The sequence below is a fragment of the Hypanus sabinus genome (genome assembly GCF_030144855.1).
Source record: "Hypanus sabinus isolate sHypSab1 chromosome X2 unlocalized genomic scaffold, sHypSab1.hap1 SUPER_X2_unloc_4, whole genome shotgun sequence".
NCBI classification, from domain to species: domain Eukaryota; kingdom Metazoa; phylum Chordata; class Chondrichthyes; order Myliobatiformes; family Dasyatidae; genus Hypanus; species Hypanus sabinus.
Genome location: NW_026779004.1, coordinates 166,360 through 184,446, shown reverse-complemented (window position 1 = coordinate 184,446; position 18,087 = coordinate 166,360).

Genomic DNA, 18,087 nt, shown 5'->3' with positions numbered 1-18,087 from the left:
ACTGTAAACCTCGCTGGAAGTGAATTTGGCCACGCCAATGTTACATAGTTTGGCTATGGCAGGCCTTCAGGATATTGCTGAGGTTACCGTTCTGACAGGCAAGAAAGCGTTAAGAAGGTTTCTAGGAATGGTTGGGTATTACCGTAAGTCTTGTAAAAACTTGGTGGACATCGCTCTCCCTGTAACGAAACTATTAAGGAAGAGTGAAAGATTTATATCGAGTGACCTTTGTCAGGAGGCATTTGAACGCCTGAAAACCATTGTGTGTTATCATCCTGTGCTCAAAGCATCTGATTTTAATAAACCATTTTCAATCACAGTAGAGGCTAGTGACGAAACTACCGGGGCAGGCAGAATTGTTGCAAAAGGGTAGTGATGACATTGAACTACCTCCCTGTAGCTCTCATCTCTGACCGCCTCATTCTCCCTTATGAGTCGAAGGTCATCCAGCTGCTGCTCCAGATTCCTCACACGGTCTTCCAGATCACCCAGCCGCAAGCACTTCTGGCAGATGTGACTCTGCGGGAAAGCAGAGTTCCCCCAAGACTGCCACATCTCACAGGAGAGGCACATCACCGTTTCAGGAGGCATTGTAAAGACTAACTGGGAACAAGCTCGTCCACCGCCGCTTCTCGTCGAAGCCTCTCGAGTCAAAGCCACAAAGTTCCACTCCTTCACTGGCCAATGCATGTTTTGCATGTTTATTAATCTGTTCGATATACGTACACTGTAATTGATTTACTTATTTATAATGACTATTATTGTTTTCTTCCTTCTATATTTTGTATTGCTTTGAACGTCTGCTGATAAGTTAACAAATTTCACGACACATGTCGTTGATAATAAACCTGATTTTGATTCTGATTCTGAGAGAGCAAAAAATGTTAGCGTTAAGAAGCAGCCGCATCGTGACGGAGCATTTCTACCTCCGCTGCATTTTCTGTTCCGTCCACTTGATGTCCCCATTCTTACAGGGTGACACAACGGAAGTTCAGAGAGGAGCTGAGGAATGGAGTGACACTATGTAGTCGGTTCCGTGGATCAGAAACAAATACAATTGTAAGTTTCCTTTGTTTTCTCAAGCAAATTTCTGTGCCATTAGTATGTCTGCTATATATGCTAAATATTCAAGCAGCCTGCTGTGCGAACATTAGTGGCTCAGATTCGGAATCAGGTTTAAGATCACTGGAATATATTGTGAGATATATTGCTTACCGGCGGCAATACTTTCATTGAATAATAATAAAACCATAAATTACAATGAGAAATATATACGTAATGGGGTTTCTTCTTTATGTTACTGCGTATGTTAAACAAAATGGCTTCTTTGTTTTGTTAAAAGTAGGAATGCTTTGTTATGAGAGAGTGCTGGAAGCTTGTTTGGGTTAAAATTTACTGATAACAGTGGATTGTATTCATTTGTTAACCAATTTGAACTAATGTTATTCTCTTTTCTGGGTCTGTAGGTTAGTACTGGCGGGTATTTGGGGAGTCGGCGCGAGTAGGGAGAGAGAGAGGACGCGATGCTGTAAGCGGGGGTCCGAGGCCAGGAGGTTCGGCGAGGAGAGGAGATGAAGACAGACGTGCCTGAGGTGCTTGGTTGATCACTTCGGGTGGTCCTGAGCTGCGAGTCGAGGAGGTCAGAGGGGATTGAATGGTGGTCAGAAGACTTCGTTAATTGAGCTCCAACGGTTGTGCACGAAGTGGTTTGGATTTTGAATAGTTTGGCTCCTTTTCTTTATTTTCTTTTCCTGCATATATACTCTATCGTTATTAATCACTTAGTTTTAGTAATCTCTGCAAAGTGTAATCATTTAATTGCATATGGTGACTGTCTGTTAATTGGCGGTATTGGGGACATCACACAGCATCCACACAAGCTGACTACCCCGTCCGGCGGGACCGAAGTCTGCTCCCCCTAGACGGCAGCGAGCTGAGCGAGCCTGAGGCTAGCCAGGGGACTATATATATATAAAAGAACAAATTAAAATCAAATCCTATTGCAAAAAGTGATGGAAAATACTGAGGTAGTGTTCACCGACTCTCTGTCCATTTAGAAATCCGATGGCATCTCTAATTAACGTTTTTCTTTCGGGAGCGGGAAAAGCAGTGTTTTATCTAATTGATGCTGGTTCTTTTAAGAGTTACCGGGCACCAGAGAAAAGATGCATCTCGAAATTCTTCGTTCATTCTGTCGGCAACTCAATTTCATAGCTCTACCTGAATAACTTATTCCACCTCGTAAAAGCAGTAAACATTTACAGTAGGCGCAGTGTATCAGAATGTCTATGTTATGGAAAGGCATTTAAATTGTCTATTAAATTCGATTATCTTTTCCTGGAAGGAGAATGTTTATGCCTCTTTGCGTTTTGTTTAGTTTGGTGTCACAATACAGGCCAACGTGGATGTGAAGTAACTTAGTAAATGATGAGAATAGTTATATTGCTCAAAGGACATCACCACATCCACACTGACATGAGGGTCATGGGTGATTAATGTCAGGAAACCACTGAAACAAAAGGGCAGATTAAATGCCAGAACTTTCCGGTATAGAAATCCACTCGGATATCTCCCAGTGACATTTTCTGTCATTTCATACATTTGTGTTATTTTCATTCATTGTTCACTGTATATTTTCTTCTTTTTTTTTTGCAAATTTTACAAGACTCAGAAACAGCTTTTATAAAGTCCAGAAGAATGTAACAGCTAAAGGCGGATGCTTATCCACAGGTGATTCTAGTTGCTAAATTTTCCCGATTAGATTTAATACCTTTCGTATTTAAGGTAAATGCATGATCATCGCCCAAACAAAGCGGCATGATATGATAATAAATTTTACTCGCCCTGCCCCTGTGTGTGTAAAATCCCATACCTTTGTTATATCTTCAATAAATCATGTCAGATGATTCCAGAATCTGTCCCCGATAAGTATTTTGTTTGGGAACACCTACGCCTTCATACGGTTCCTGAAATATTTTATGGCCCATCATTGAAGTCTAAGGAAAGAAGGATAACCGGGATATACTGCTCTTGTCGGAATCTGAATATTGGTAAGTTTGGAGATTTTACAATACCATTTCACTGAACTCCGCCATGACGAAAGATTTGTGACAGCAGAAATGGAAGAGCTGAGCATAAGATAGATTTCCATTGGGCCTATGGTGGCTCAGACGCACGTCCGTCCCCTGCTGTTATTGGCTGAGATGTCTCTTTGTCAAATGAGAACTCATACGATGATTAGTTGATATGAATTTAGTCAGCTGTGCAAAAACTTAAATCGAATGTCGATAGTGTTCCCAGTCAGAGAAGACACTGTGACCTAAGTGAATATACATGGTCATCACAGTTTTCTCACTGAAGCAAATTTACTGCTGGATAAAATGAAGTTTGTGATCTTTATAACGGATGCGGTGAATTGTACTAATCAGACATCAGGTCGTACTGAGGAAATTAAAACTATTGTGAAAACTGCAAAAGGACAGGCTGGTATTACTGGTGTTATGTGCGAAGCTGTAAATGAAGCTCTGATGGGTGTGGTATCTGTATCCCAGTCTTATGAAGGTACATAATGGGATTAAAAATATTGCTGTGGAATGCGAGAAGCCTGATTTCTGATGGACAAGACTTTAAGAAGCTTATTTCTGATTTGCCAAACCCTCCGCTGTTACAAGTTATCACGAATCCCAATTGTTACAACGAGACTTAATGTTAATTGTAGTTCTGAAACGGGGACAGGAACAGCTTTTAGGTGGTGAAATATTTGGTAAAGCAAATCGGGACGAGTTTAAGGTTTTAGGTGATGAACGTCTGTGAAGGCTGAATGTTGGGGATAATGTGGATTTTTCTCATGAAAGTTAATCTCCCCTTATTCATCAAACTGCGTTTGAAGTGATTCCGATGAAACAGTACATCAGCAGGAAGGTTGTGCTCTGGTGGACTGAGGAGTGTGCAGGCGCAATTAGGGAGATAAAGAAGGCGTTTAAAAAAGGTAAGAATTATCAGTCTTCGAGTGACTTTATTTAATATAAATGGGCACAGGTTGCGAAAAGTGGTGAAGGTTGAGAAAAAAGTTCTAATGCAGGTCACATTCTGAGACTATTGTAAGAAATATTAAAATTGGAGATGTTTGAAGAATGATTAAAAAGAAATCACAATATTCAACTATTGATTGATGAGGGTAAAATGATTGTTACTGAAATATGGAATTCCCTGATGTGTTGGAAGTCAGCTGTGGCAATGATAGTACTACTTATGTGGAGTATTCCATGTGTGATTTTAATGCAAGCCAGACGTCTTCAGGAAAGGATGATATATGTGCTTGTATGACCAGACATATGACAGGGTAAATACAACAGATGGAGGGGACAGTCGTTTTCAAGAGATATTGAGACCTGGTTATGAAGTTTAAAAAAACGGAGGTTCATAGCAGGTAGGAAAATATGAAATGCAAGAGAACACTTTAGAAATAAAGCAGGAGGGCTAAAAGAAGGCACGAGGTTGCCCTAGCAAACAGGGTAAAGGAGAATCCTCGGCGATTCTACAGATACGTTAAGAACAAAATGCCAACAAAGGGAAAAATGGTCCTCTGGAAGACCAGAATGGTATTCCATGCGTGGAGGTGGGGTGATTTTAATTTTCTTTTTTACATCTGTATTTACTCATAAACTTGAGAAATCGACACAGAGTCTGTAGTCGTGATACAATGCAGCAGTGGATCATACAGTATACAGGTTACAGGCAAGGAGGTGTTGCTGTCTTGAGGCAAATTAGAGCGGCTAAACCCACAGCACTTGACAAGGTGTTTAATGACACCTTATGGAAGTCTAGTGAGAAAGTGCGGGAGCCGTAACAGAGATATTTCAAAGTTCATTTTGAACGTACATACATGTTACGATATATAAAACTGAAACCCATTTTCTTATGGGCATCCTCAGCAAATCTATGGACTAGTACTGACATAGATCAATGGAAGATCAAGCAGAGTGCAAACGACAACAAACCGTGCAAATTCAAAAATAAGTAAATAGCAATACATAACGAGACATGAGATAACGAGGCAAAGAGTCCTTGAAAGTGAGATCATTAGTTGCGGAATATTTGAATGATGGGGAATTGAAGTTCAGCGTCGGTATCCCCTTTTAATCAAGAGTCCGATGGTAACTATTCTTGAACCTGGTAATCTTAGTCCTGAAATTTTTCAACCTTCTACCTGATGGACTTGGGCGGTAGGGATCTCTATTGTTCGATGCTGAATCCCTGCAATAGCTTTTCATATACACGTGCTCAGTAGTTGGGAGGGCTTTAACCGTGATGTACTGTGCCAACTCCGCTAATTTTTGAATGATTTTCCCTTCAACGGTATTGGTGTTTCCATACCAGGCTGTGTTGCAACCAGTCAATATACTGTCCACTGCACATTTGTAGACGTCTTGGTAGCGGGTGAGGTGTCGAAGGATTGGAGGAAAGCTCATGTTCTTCTGTTTGTTAAGAAAGGCTCTAAAATAAGCCGGTGACACTGACCGGATAGTATTCTGAGGAACCAGATATATAAGTATAGTGTACTTATACTCTGTACTGTGTATAAGTACACTGTATAGTGTATTCCGGTTAATTGGGCCATCGGTTAATCAAGGTAACAGCTTGATTGGGACAACTCTTGAAGAACAAAATCTAATCAAGGAAATAGCTAGGCTTTCCTATGCCGCTTAATTGGGATGGAAAATTTCCAACTTGAGTCAATCTTATGCACTTCTGTGGATGTGAGCATCTACACCGTGCATAGATCAAATATATCTAAAGTAGCATCTGTTGTGTCTGTTCGTGTTCTGTTAATCATTTGCGTCAGTGGAAGCAGAATTTAAAAAAGCGGGTCTAATTTGACTTCCTCTACGGGAGCAAGTCGATAAATGGGCAGATAAATATTTCAGCATGGAATAGAATGGCCGAAGGGTTTGATTCTGTGCTCTACTCTTCTATGGAGCTGTCACTGCGATTCGAATCTATTGACAACCTACCCTCTACCACAGTCTCAGAACACGCTGAATCCACTTGTGCACCTATCCTTTGCCCGATCTCGCTGCTTCCCATTCCCCTGCCAAGTTAGTTTGAACACTCACCAACAGCTCCAGAAAAATTGCACGCAGAGATATTGTATTCCCTCGAGTTCAGAGGTATCCCTTCATTATTGTGCATGTCATGGCCATTCCCAGAAGAGATTTCAATGATTCAGTAATGTGAAACCCTGCCCCCTTGGACCAATTCGTCAGCCACATATTCATCTGCCAAATCATCCTATTCTTCCTAATCCTAATGCAAGCGTGGCACAGGGAGCCACCCAGCAAAGACCAGCCCTGTGGTCCTGCTTTTCACGTTGTCGCATTGCTCCACATATTCTCTATTCACCCTTAACCCATGAATTCCATTAGCCCTACGCAACCTGAATGGGAAAAGCATGCTTGCATTTGCCATATCTATACTTCTCATTCCGTATACCTCCAAATATCCCCTCAATTTTCTATGTTTCCAGGAATAACGTCCTCAACCAATCAAACTTCTGTTATAAATCTGGTCCTCTGGACCCGGAAACACCCTTGTAAATTTGTTCTGCACTTGTTCAATCTTGTTTATATCTATCTTGTACGTGGGTGACCAAATGTGCACACAATACCCCAGATTAGGCATCAAGAATTTCAATGTCTCCTGGAATCAATACTTTGATTTATGATGCCCAATGTGTCAAAAGCTTTTTTTACGTCCGGTCCTATCTGTGACTGAATTAGCGAACTGTATCCCTCGAAGTGAAACAACATCCGGTATCAAGTAATCCTCTGACGCCTCACTTGTCGCTTAGGATGATTGAAATATCTCTGCCAGTTTCCTAGCAACTTGCATCCATTGGGCCCGATGGATCCTTGTCAGACCCAAGGGATTTTATCCACCCTAATTTACCACAGGACAACAATCACCTGCTCCTCATTAATCTGTGTAGGCTCCATGAATTCGATATCCCTTTGCCTGACTTCTATCGACTCTGTGGCAGACTCCCGGATAAGTAAAGACGCAATTTTTTTAAAAAATCTCTCCCATCTCTTTCGGCTCCATGCATGAGTTACCATCCTCGTCTTCCAGAGGACCTCTCTTGTCTTCTGGAGGTTTCTTAAATATTCTTTTGCATTTCTTATGATCCAAGTGCACCTCACTTGATCCTACCTGCCACAGAACTCCGTTTTTTTTCTTAACCAAGGCCTCAGTATCTGTTGTAAACCAAAGATCCCTACACCTGTTTAGTTTACATTTTATTAGGACAGATACATACAAGGTTTGTATTATCAAAATGTCATTTTTAAAGGATTCGCACTTGCAAACTTCAACTTTGCTATAGAGCAGTCTGTCCGAAAGCACACTTGCCAGATCTTTTCTGATGCCATCGAAATTGGACTTTCTCCCATTTAGAATGTCAACCTGTCCTACCTTTTTTTCTATTGACTTTGAAACTAATTCCATTGTAGTCACTCGATGCAAAGTGTTGTCGTACACATAACTCCTGTCAGCTGTCCTGTTTTATTCCCTAACAGCAGATCAAGTATCGTTCTTTCACCAGCTGCAGTTATTTCTATATTTGTAACAAAATTCAATTTAATTCAGTTCCTCATTGGGCGGGCAGATGTCAGCCAAAGAAATGCTTCGGAATGCCACGCACAAATTACTCGTACGATACGTCCATCTATTCTCCAACCTTCCCAGATCTGGCCACAAAGCCATAAATTCTGTCATCCAACTCACTGACATAGAGGTACAGGACGCGGTCCCGAGACAGACCCCTGTGGAAAATTACGAGACACTTTCAGACAACCAGAAAAGGCTCCCTTTGTTCCCACTCTTTGTGATAGATGACAGATGACAGATGTGTGCAAGGGAACACTTTGGGACCTGAACACAAGAGGCGGTTTTCACCTGAACTACAAGGGAACTAATGCCCTGTTTACATGTGATATTTTCCCTCCAAAGTAACACCATACCTCCTCATTTAATCTCTCCCGCTTTGTTTCATCTAAAACAACGAAACCCCATAATATGGAGCTGCCGTTCCTAACCCTTCTGCAACCTAGTCTGAGTAATGGCTACAATATCATAATTCCAGATGTCGTTCCATGTGCTGAGTCCATCTATCTTTCATGCAATACTTCCAGCTCAAGACACTGGTCGCAACGTGCTCAAACTTTTGAATCCAGACTTTGTCTGAGGTCTTATCAACATTTATCTTCAGAACCTCTCCACTAACTATTCTGGCACTGAGGCTCCCGTCCCCAGAACTCTAGTTTCAGCCCTTACGTGAAGTACTAACAAGCCTTCCGTCTAGGATATTAGACCCTCTCCAGATTGGGTGCAAACCCTTTCTCCCGTGTAGATCTCACATTCAAGGGACGAGAACCCAACGATGGATATATCGTATACCTCCACGCCACCCCCCCTCCCGTCTCTCTTCCAACACTAACTCCCGAGCCAAGTGTTAAACTGTATAACGTGTCTACACCTGGCCTCACTGGCATGTGTACCAGTAGCAATCCCGATATCATAACCGTGGAGGTCCTGCCCTTAAAATTACGACCTAGCTCCACAAACTCCACAGTGAATTGTCCCGTTTGGATTCACAATTGCTTTGCTCGTAAAAGGCAAGATAGTGGTCGACGGAAATTATTCTGGCTAAAGGTCCGCAACTGGACATGTTTTACATTGATCCGGAAAGGGATCCTGTCCCATTCCACACTGAAGTCAAGGAGCTTTCGTCTTCGACTCCAAATCCTTCCAGTACGCGAATGAAGTGAGGGTGGTAATGAGGCGGGGATCAAGGATTGCAAGTGACAAAACTGATGATCAGGAATATAGGAACGTTATCCATGTGTGGAGCTAAGATAGGCGAGCGAGATCTATTTTTCTTTACAGATTTATTTACTCAGCAGACGGACACTAAGTCTGTAGAATTCAGGTAAAGTGGCATTGACTTCACGGACAGGCCACAGATTACAGAGGAGAACGCGAGTTATACGGAAAGACTGAATAGCTGACGAATTCATTGCTTGGAACGTAGACAATTAGGAGAAGATTTAAAGGAGGCGCACAAAATTATGAGCTGTATAGATAGGGTACATGCAATGAAAGCACGCTTTTTCGATGGAGGTAGCGTGGGCCTACAACCAGCACTAATGGTTTCATGGTGAAGGATGACAAGTATAAAGGGAACATGACGGGAAACCCGTTCAGAGGGTTTCAAGAAGGTGGATTTAGCTGCCAGCACAAGTGGTGCACGCAAGCTCGGTTTCAAAGTCCGAGCGAAGTTTGGATCGGTAAATGGAAGGCTGGGGCATGGAGGGCTGTTTTCCCGGTGCAGATCGATTGCTGTGGGCACTTTTAATGGTTCGGCATGCTTAGATGGGCCGAAGGACCGCGTTCTGTGCTATAGATTTCTATTACTATATAATTCAATTTCTTGTCCCTAACTTGGCCGTAATTTTCCTAAGGGTTATTAATACATTCAATACTGCTGACTATGGATTCTCTGGTTAGGTGAACAGACTATGAAATCGGTGGATAAGAATGAGACCCGGAAAGGGATGTTGAATCTTACGTGCCAGGGTCACAGACATATTGCATCGAAGACATGGTACACTTCAGGGAGAGGAGGAGAAACCAAAGGCTGTAGTTACAAATGACAATAAAGCGTGACAAGGAAACCTTTATATCTAATGATCATTATAAATACAGATAATTATGGAGAATTATATACTAATCCTTGGATTGAGATTGGGGACTGCACCCTATGGTTCTGAAAGAGGTCGTAGCAGAGATTCTGGAGGCATTAGTAAGAATTTTTCAAAAACTATTGAACTTTGCATGGTGGCAGAGGACTGGAAGTAGTTAGACAGCAGAATGGAAATTATAGACCAGTTAGCCGGAACTCTGTGCTTGAGCAAATGTTGGAGTCAATTTTTAAGGATGAGTTAATGGAGTATTTGATGACACGGGAGAAGAAAGGACAAAGTCAACAAGGTTTCCTTAATGGAACATCTTGACTGACGAACCTGTTGGAAGCTTTTGAGGAGATTACAAGTATTTGGACTTTCAGAAACCCTTTGACAAGCCCTTTGAGAGCTTCAGAGCCCATGGTACTACAGGTGGTGAGGGAGGAAGCGTAAGAGACTGTGTAGCACTTGTTCCGCTTACAAGGATAAGTTCAAGGAGAGAGGTCGGTGAGAAGGGATGGGGGGGGGGACGAATGGACAAGAGAATCGCGTAGGGAGCGATCCCTGCTGAAAGCAAAAAGTGGGGGTGTATGGGAAAGGGAAAGATGTGCTTGGTAGTGGGATCCCGTTGGAATAGCGGAAGTTACGGAGAATTATACGTTGGTTCCGAGGGGTGGTGTGGTGGTAAGTGAGGACAAGGCGAACCTATCCCGAGTGGAGTGGCAGGAGGACGGGGTGAGAGCATGTGAGCGTGAAATGGGACAGATGCGTCAGAGAGCTGAGTTGATGGTGGAGGAAGGGAAGCCCCTTTCTTTAAAAGACGAAGACATCTCCTTCGTCCTGGAATGAAAAGCCACATCCTGAGAGCGGATGCGGCGGAGACGGAGGAATCGAGAGAATGGGGTGGCATTTAGTAATGTAAGTGCTACACACGCCCTTACACTTCCTCCCTCACCACCATTCAGGGCTCCAGACAGTCCTTCCAGGTGAGGCGACATTTCACCTGTGAGTCGGCTGGTGTGATATACTGCATCCGGTGCTCCCGGTGCTCCCGGTGCGGCCTTCTATATATATTGGTGAGACTCGACGCAGACTGGGAGACCGTTTCACTGAACGCCGACGCTCCGTCCGCCAAAGAAATCAGGACCTCCCAGTGGCCACACATTTTAATTCCACGTCCCATTCCCATTCTGATATGTCTATCCATGGCCTCCTCCATTGTCAAGACGAAGCTACACTCAGGTAGGAGGAACAATACCTCATATTCCGTTTGGGTAGCCTCCAACCTGATGGCATGAACACTGATGTCTCTAACTTGCGTTAATGACCCTCCTCCACTTCTCACTCCATCTCTTATTAGATAATTAATTATTCGCCACCCCCTCTTTTTCTCTCTCTTTTTTCTCTCTCTACCCTTCTCACAATCATTCCTTGCCTGTTCTGGTGGTCCCCTCCCCCTTTCTTTCTGCCCAGGCCTCCCGTCCCGTGATCCTTTCCCTTCTCTAGATCTGTATCCTTTTTGCCAATCACCTTTCTGGTTCTTAGTTTAATCCCTCCCAATCCTGTTTTCTCCTAGCATTTCGGATTTCCCTCTCTCCCTCCCACTTTCAGATCTCTTACCATCTTTTCTTTCAGTTGGTCTTGACGAAGGGTCTCGGCCACTTCTTCCTATGTAAGTTGGCTGGCCTGCTGCGTTCCATTTCCAGCGGGAACCCAGTGCGGTTGGATATGTTGGAAACACTGCACTTTCCACACAGGTCCAAATAAGGGACAGAGGTTGGAGAGGTGCGTGGCTCCGGCGGCCTCGACACTTCCTCTGTCCCGTGATTGCATCAGCACACTCTGGGCCTCAGTGATCCTGGACCGACGGATAGAGGCTTCACTTCAATTACTCCTTCAGTACTGGGACAGTCAGTATCAGTCCATCCCGATTACCATTCGGTAGGTAGATACGTGGGTAGTTAGGAAATTCACCCACCTAGCCAATTACAATGAGGGGAAATCTGAAGAGGCGGTAGTTCCGCTGTTTTGGTTGTTTTGGTTTTTGCTGAGAACTAATGCGGGTCAATGCATGCGACATCGTTTTGTTTATGATAGGTGGATGAGTTAGTTCAAAGACAGTTCTGAACATTGATAGCTGGTTTACCTGCATTGTCTTGCGAGGAAATATCGCTGACATAGTAGGATTCGTGCTGAATACATCTGCAGCGCTGTTACTACATGAACATGCGGCATTTGACTGTAATCTCTGGTTACAGTCACAAAGCTGGTGAGTTGATTGTATTCGCTACTATTTACATGAAGCAAAAATCACTTTCTCCTCTGCTGTTTAGATAAAAGATTACAACTGATTACAACAGATTACAACAGCTGAGAATATACAAGTTCACGCAATTTCTTGACTGCAATGTGGAGAATGTGTTTGCTGCTGTACAGGTGAAGGTATGTGAGATTCTTTTTAAGAGATGGGACTAATGCGTCCTTGGAATTTGGTTCCACAAAGGAAGAGAGAACCTGGGTTCAGGTGTATTTAAACTAAATGCCATGACATACAAATTCACTACCGGAAATTATTGTAATTTCATATGATTGCTGCCGTGTTCAAAAGGCTAGTTTCCACTAAGTGAGCAATATCCTAAAGGAGAAGGGCGTTCCTATCTTGCTGTCGACTTTGACCGGTATTTGTCTCTGGGAGACAGTAATCTCGGCACAGTTACTCCATAACGGACCCATTACTCTAACGATCCAACTGCGGAGAACAGCTAAAGATGGCTTGACAAACAGATGGCTCAAACTTGAAGCCTGTGCGGCGCCAGGCAGAGGAGCAAAGTTATATCTGGAGAAAGGTGATGTGCGGTGTTCAAAAGTAAATATTATTCCAAATGCGTAATCGTTGATCACAACTCACTTTGCCCTTCCTCGGCTGACTGACTTCAATAAACCCAGGGTGATCTTTGCCCCGAGCTGTCGGTTCAGCGAATCGCCTGACAATAAACTGTTTCCAAGGAGAACAATAAACCAAAACCTGAACACTGACCGCAGCGGACCAGGATGCAGGTTTTGCCACCGCTCTGGCGCAGATCAAATACTTCAGAAAATAGTGACAATTGCAACATGCACTGAAGGAGTAATTCTGGCTCGAACCACGTTAGCAAAATGAATCTTTGTGCGGTTTAATGCAAGCGTTGTGGAGCAGGGTGTGGTCAGGTTCGGGTTTATGACTGTGTTATCAATTGTGCATCACTCACGGCGTGTTCACATAACATTCAGGTGCTCGGATCTTTTGCAGCCAGACTCAGGGGTTCGTCACCAGGTAAGAACAGAGACTATACCGGGAAATGTGATGCCGCTTTACTGCACCCACTTTTCATGGCAATACTTCTAGTGTTTATACCAATTCAATATTGTCTTTAAAACTGCATAGCTTTGCGGATCTGTGTGTTTCTCTATTCTGTCCGTGTATTGAGCTTTTAGCAAAGACGGGGTAAATCTGCTATTTTAAATTTTTTAAAAATCCTGTTTTAAGTCTGACTGGCTGTTGATGAAAAGATCGATGCTTGTAGTCAGTGGGAACTTTAGTACTTACCTCCTGTTGTCAACTCGGTTCGTATTTGGCCCAAGTGCCGAGTGAGAGACACTGAAGCAGGTCGATAGTTCACAGACGAACAGAAAATGAAACCACAAATGTTCGGCCAAAAAGGGCCGTTAACTAAAATTCTCAAAGGAAACGAAAAGATCACTGCGGCTGAAAAGGTCAGCACAACGTTGAGCGAATACCGCTAGTCTTCAGAGCCAGTTGATTTTGAAAGTCCAATGTCTCGGCCAAGGCCGAATACAAAACAGCAGCGAAGTCTCGACAGGCACGTTGATGACAAGAATGGAGTTAAATACTATCACGATTAGATAATTACCTGACCCGTGCAAACTCACAAGCGCAATTGCCGTCTGTTGCGCTCCCGAGTCCGTGGTGGTGACATCTGTGCCTTCTAACGTGGCCACGGAGTGTAATTCCTGGTCTCCTGCTGCGGTTCCCATCCCCTTCGGTGTTCGGCATGTTACACGTTCAGTGATTCTCTTCTGCATTTCACTTTCGTAACGCGTGGCTTTTCCAGCAACTGTCTCTTTCCTGTCAGATTCAATCAGTCTGCCCAATCTCTTTGATCTCTCTCAGTAACAAGGTGTTTTCACCCTCAGATCTGCCGCTCACTGTAGGTTTTATTTTGTTTTCGTTTCTTATTTTTCGCAGCATTTCCTTTAACCCCCGACATATGAAAATCCCAGGAGATGAGCAGTTTCTCAGATACTCCAAGAGCACCGTCGTCAGCAGCAATCACTCCACGGTCAAAGTGACTTAAACTACATTTCCGCCCCATTCTGACATTCGAACTGAACATCCACCGAACGCCTTGACCATGTCTGCGTGGTTTTTTTCATACATTGAGTTGCCGCCACACGTTTAGCTGATTCGCATTACCAAGCCGATAGGCAGGCGTACCTAATGAAGCGGCTGCTGAGTGTATTTCCCATTTAGACATCGTCTCCCCAGTCTCGAACATAAGCATGAGACAGAGTATTCGCGAATCCCCTTATTTCCAACAATAGGTTGCAGCTGATAACGCAGTGGGCCAAACACAGTTATGAGGGCGGTGTAATCAGGTGAGGGAGACCGTCAATGTTCCGCAAGGTGGCTGTAAGTAAAATGCTTCTGCACACGTAGCCTTTGTGCCAGCGCAGATGGAATTGAACGCAGCTAGAAAAAAATCGAAACGTGAAATTGTTTCTTTGTTGTTCTGCATTTTATCATATCCTTCAATTCATAAATAAAATTATTCAGTTTTTTCAATTTTCATTTTAAATACTCACCGGTGCAGATTACAGAAGTAATGCATACTCGTTTAAAGTGCCTCGTTTTTCTTTCCGGCTGTGTAGAAATTACAGGCTCAGAGCAGTGGTTACCTAGCAGCTGTAAACAAAGATAATAATTAGAGATGACGCTGGATACTATGCATATTAATCAGGGTAAAATCCATCGTTTGCATATGGTACAGTATCGCGTTCCCGGTTACAGACTAGATAATTATGGTCAACAGGGTGGACAAACGGTTTCACGGGGAGGCTCTCTAGTATCAGAAAAACAAAAACATCATTTCGTCTTGTTCGAGAGAAGCGCACCGTGATATAAGACTCAATTTCTTAACGATACAGATTACAAAACTGAGCAGTTTCTTTTAAAATCCAATTTCTTTAAATCTGTGACATTTTCGTTTTCTGTTCCTGAAAGATCATCACTAATGCCTGCACAATCTCTGCAACTAACTCATGCAGAACCCCGGCGTTCACAACATCTGGCGCAGGTGCTGCGAACCTTCATCTTCTTTTCATTCATGGCAATTACACTCACCTCTGCTCCCTGACAATTTCCTATTCTGGCACATCCCTGCTGTTTTCCACAGTAACGTTTGACGCCAAGTATTTAATAAGCTCGTCCGTCCTTTCATTTTCTGCCTTTACAAACTCTCCAGCGTCAGTTTCCAGCGGTCTGATATTCACTCACCTGCAACACCACCCCCACCCCAACACCAGCATCCTCAGTTACTCTTTATATATTTGAAACATCGGTATCTACTTTTATATTTTTCTGTATCCTACCTTCGTATTTCATTTTTATCCTTTTGTTTTTTTTATAATATTCTTTTTACTTTTGTTGGTTTTTTAAAGCTTCCAATACTTTAGTTTCCCACTAACTTTTGCTTTTTCATCTGCCCTGTCTTATTTTTAAGTTAAAGTTGATTTCACTTGCAAGTCACATTTACCTTATGCTCATTTTCCACGATGGGAACACACTTACACAGTTCCGCATTTTTATGAACTCTTAAATGTTACTGCAGAAAGATACAGATTATAACATGCAGATAATTATGCAGAATGATATACTAATCCTTGGATTGGGATTGCGGACTGCACCCTATGGTTCTGGAAGAGGTAGTAGCAGAGATTGTGGAGGCATTAGTAAGTATTTTTCAAAAACCATTGGACTTTGCATGGTGCCAGAGGTCTGGAAAAAAGCAGATGTCACTCCATTCTTTAAGAGAGTAGTTAGACAGCAGAATGGAAATTATAGACCAGTTAGCCTGAACTCTGTGCTTGAGAAACTGTTGGAGTCAATTTTTAAGGATGAGTTAATGGAGTTCCGCTTACAAGGATAAGTACAAGGAGAGAGGTCGGTGGGAAGGGATTGGGGGGGGGGACGAATGGACAAGAGAATCGCGTAGGGAGCGATCCCTGCTGAAAGTAAAAAGTGGGGGTGTATGGGAAAGGGAAAGATGTGCTTGGTAGTGGGATCCCGTTGGAATAGCGGAAGTTACGGAGAATTATACGTTGGATCCGAGGGCTGGTGTGGTGGTAGGTGAGGACAAGGCGAACCTATCCCGAGTGGACTGGCAGGAGGACGGGGTGAGAGCATGTGAGCGTGAAATGGGACAGATGCGTCAGAGAGCTGAGTTGATGGTAGAGGAAGTGAAGCCACTTTCTTTAAAAAACGAAGACATCTCCTTCGTCCTGGAATGAAAAGCCACATCCTGAGAGCGGATGCGGTGGAGACGGAGGAATCGAGAGAATGGGGTGGCATTTAGTAATGTAAGTGCTACACCCGCCCTTACACTTCCCTCCTCACCACCATCCAGGGCTCCAGACAGTCCTTCCAGGTGAGGCGACACTTCACCTGTGAGTCGGCTGGTGTGATATACTGCATCCGGTGCTCCCGGTGCGGCCTTCTATATATTGGTGAGACTCGACGTAGACTGGGAGACCGTTTCACTGAACGCCTACGCTCCGTCCGCCAAAGAAATCAGGACCTCCCAGTGGCCACACATTTTAATTCCACGTCCCATTCCCATTTTGATACGTCTATCCATGGCATCCTCCATTGTCAAGACGAAGCTACACTCAGGTAGGAGGAACAACACCTTATATTCCGTCTGGGTAGCCTCCAACCTGATGGCATGAACACTGGTGTCTCTAACTTGCGTTAATGACCCTCCTCCACTTCTTACCCCATCTCTTATTAAATAATTAATTATCCTCCCCCCTCTTTTTCTCTCTCTTTTTTCTCTCTCTGCCCTTCTCACAATCATTCCTTGCCTGTTCTGGTGGTCCCCTCCCCCTTTCTTTCTGCCCAGGCCTCCCGTCCCGTGATCCTTTCCCTTCTCTAGCTCTGTATCCTTTTTGCCAATCACCTTTCTGGTTCTTAGTTTAATCCCTCCCAATCCTGTTTTCTCCTAGCATTTCGGATTTCCCTCTCTCCCTCCCACTTTCAGATCTCTTACCATCTTTTCTTTCAGTTAGTCTTGACGAAGGGTCTCGGCCCGAAACGTCGAATCCACTTCTTCCTATGTAAGTTGGCTGGCCTGCTGCGTTCCATTTCCAGCGGGAACCCAGTGCGGTTGGATATGTTGGAAACACTGCTCTTTCCACAGAGGTCCAACTAAGGGACAGAGGTTGGAGAGGTGCGTGGCTCCGGCGGCCTCGACACTTCCTCTGTCCCGTGATTGCATCAGCACACTCTGGGCTTCAGTGATCCTGGACCGACGGATAGAGGCTTCACTTCAATTACTCCTTCAGTACTGGGACAGTCAGTATCAGTCCATCCCGATTACCATTCGGTAGGTAGATACGTGGGTAGTTAGGAAATTCACCCACCCAGCCAATTACAATGAGGGGAAATCTGAAGAGGTGGTAGTTCCGCTGTTTTGGTTGTTTTGGTTTTTGCTGAGAACTAATGCGGGTCAATGCATGCGACATCGTTTTGTTTATGATAGGTGGATGAGTTAGTTCAAAGACAGTTCTGAACATTGATAGCTGGTTTACCTGCATTGTCTTGCGAGGAAATATCGCTGACATAGTAGGATTCGTGCTGAATACATCTGCAGCGCTGTTACTACATGAACATGCGGCATTTGACTGTAATCTCTGGTTACAGTCACAAAGCGGGTGAGTTGATTGTATTCGCTACTATTTACATGAAGCAAAAATCACTTTCTCCTCTGCTGTTTAGATAAAAGATTACAACTGATTACAACAGATTACAACAGCTGAGAATATACAAGTTCACGCAGATTCTTGCCTGCAAAGTGGAGAATGTGTTTGCTGCTGTACAGGTGAAGGTATGTGAGATTCTTTTAAAGAGATGGGACTAATGCGTCCTTGGAATTTGGTTCCACAAAGGAAGAGAGAATCTGGGTTCAGGTGCTTTTAAACTAAATGCCATGACATACAAATTCACTACCGGAAATTATTGTAATTTCATATGATTGCTGCCGTGTTCAAAAGGCTAGTTTCCACTAAGTGA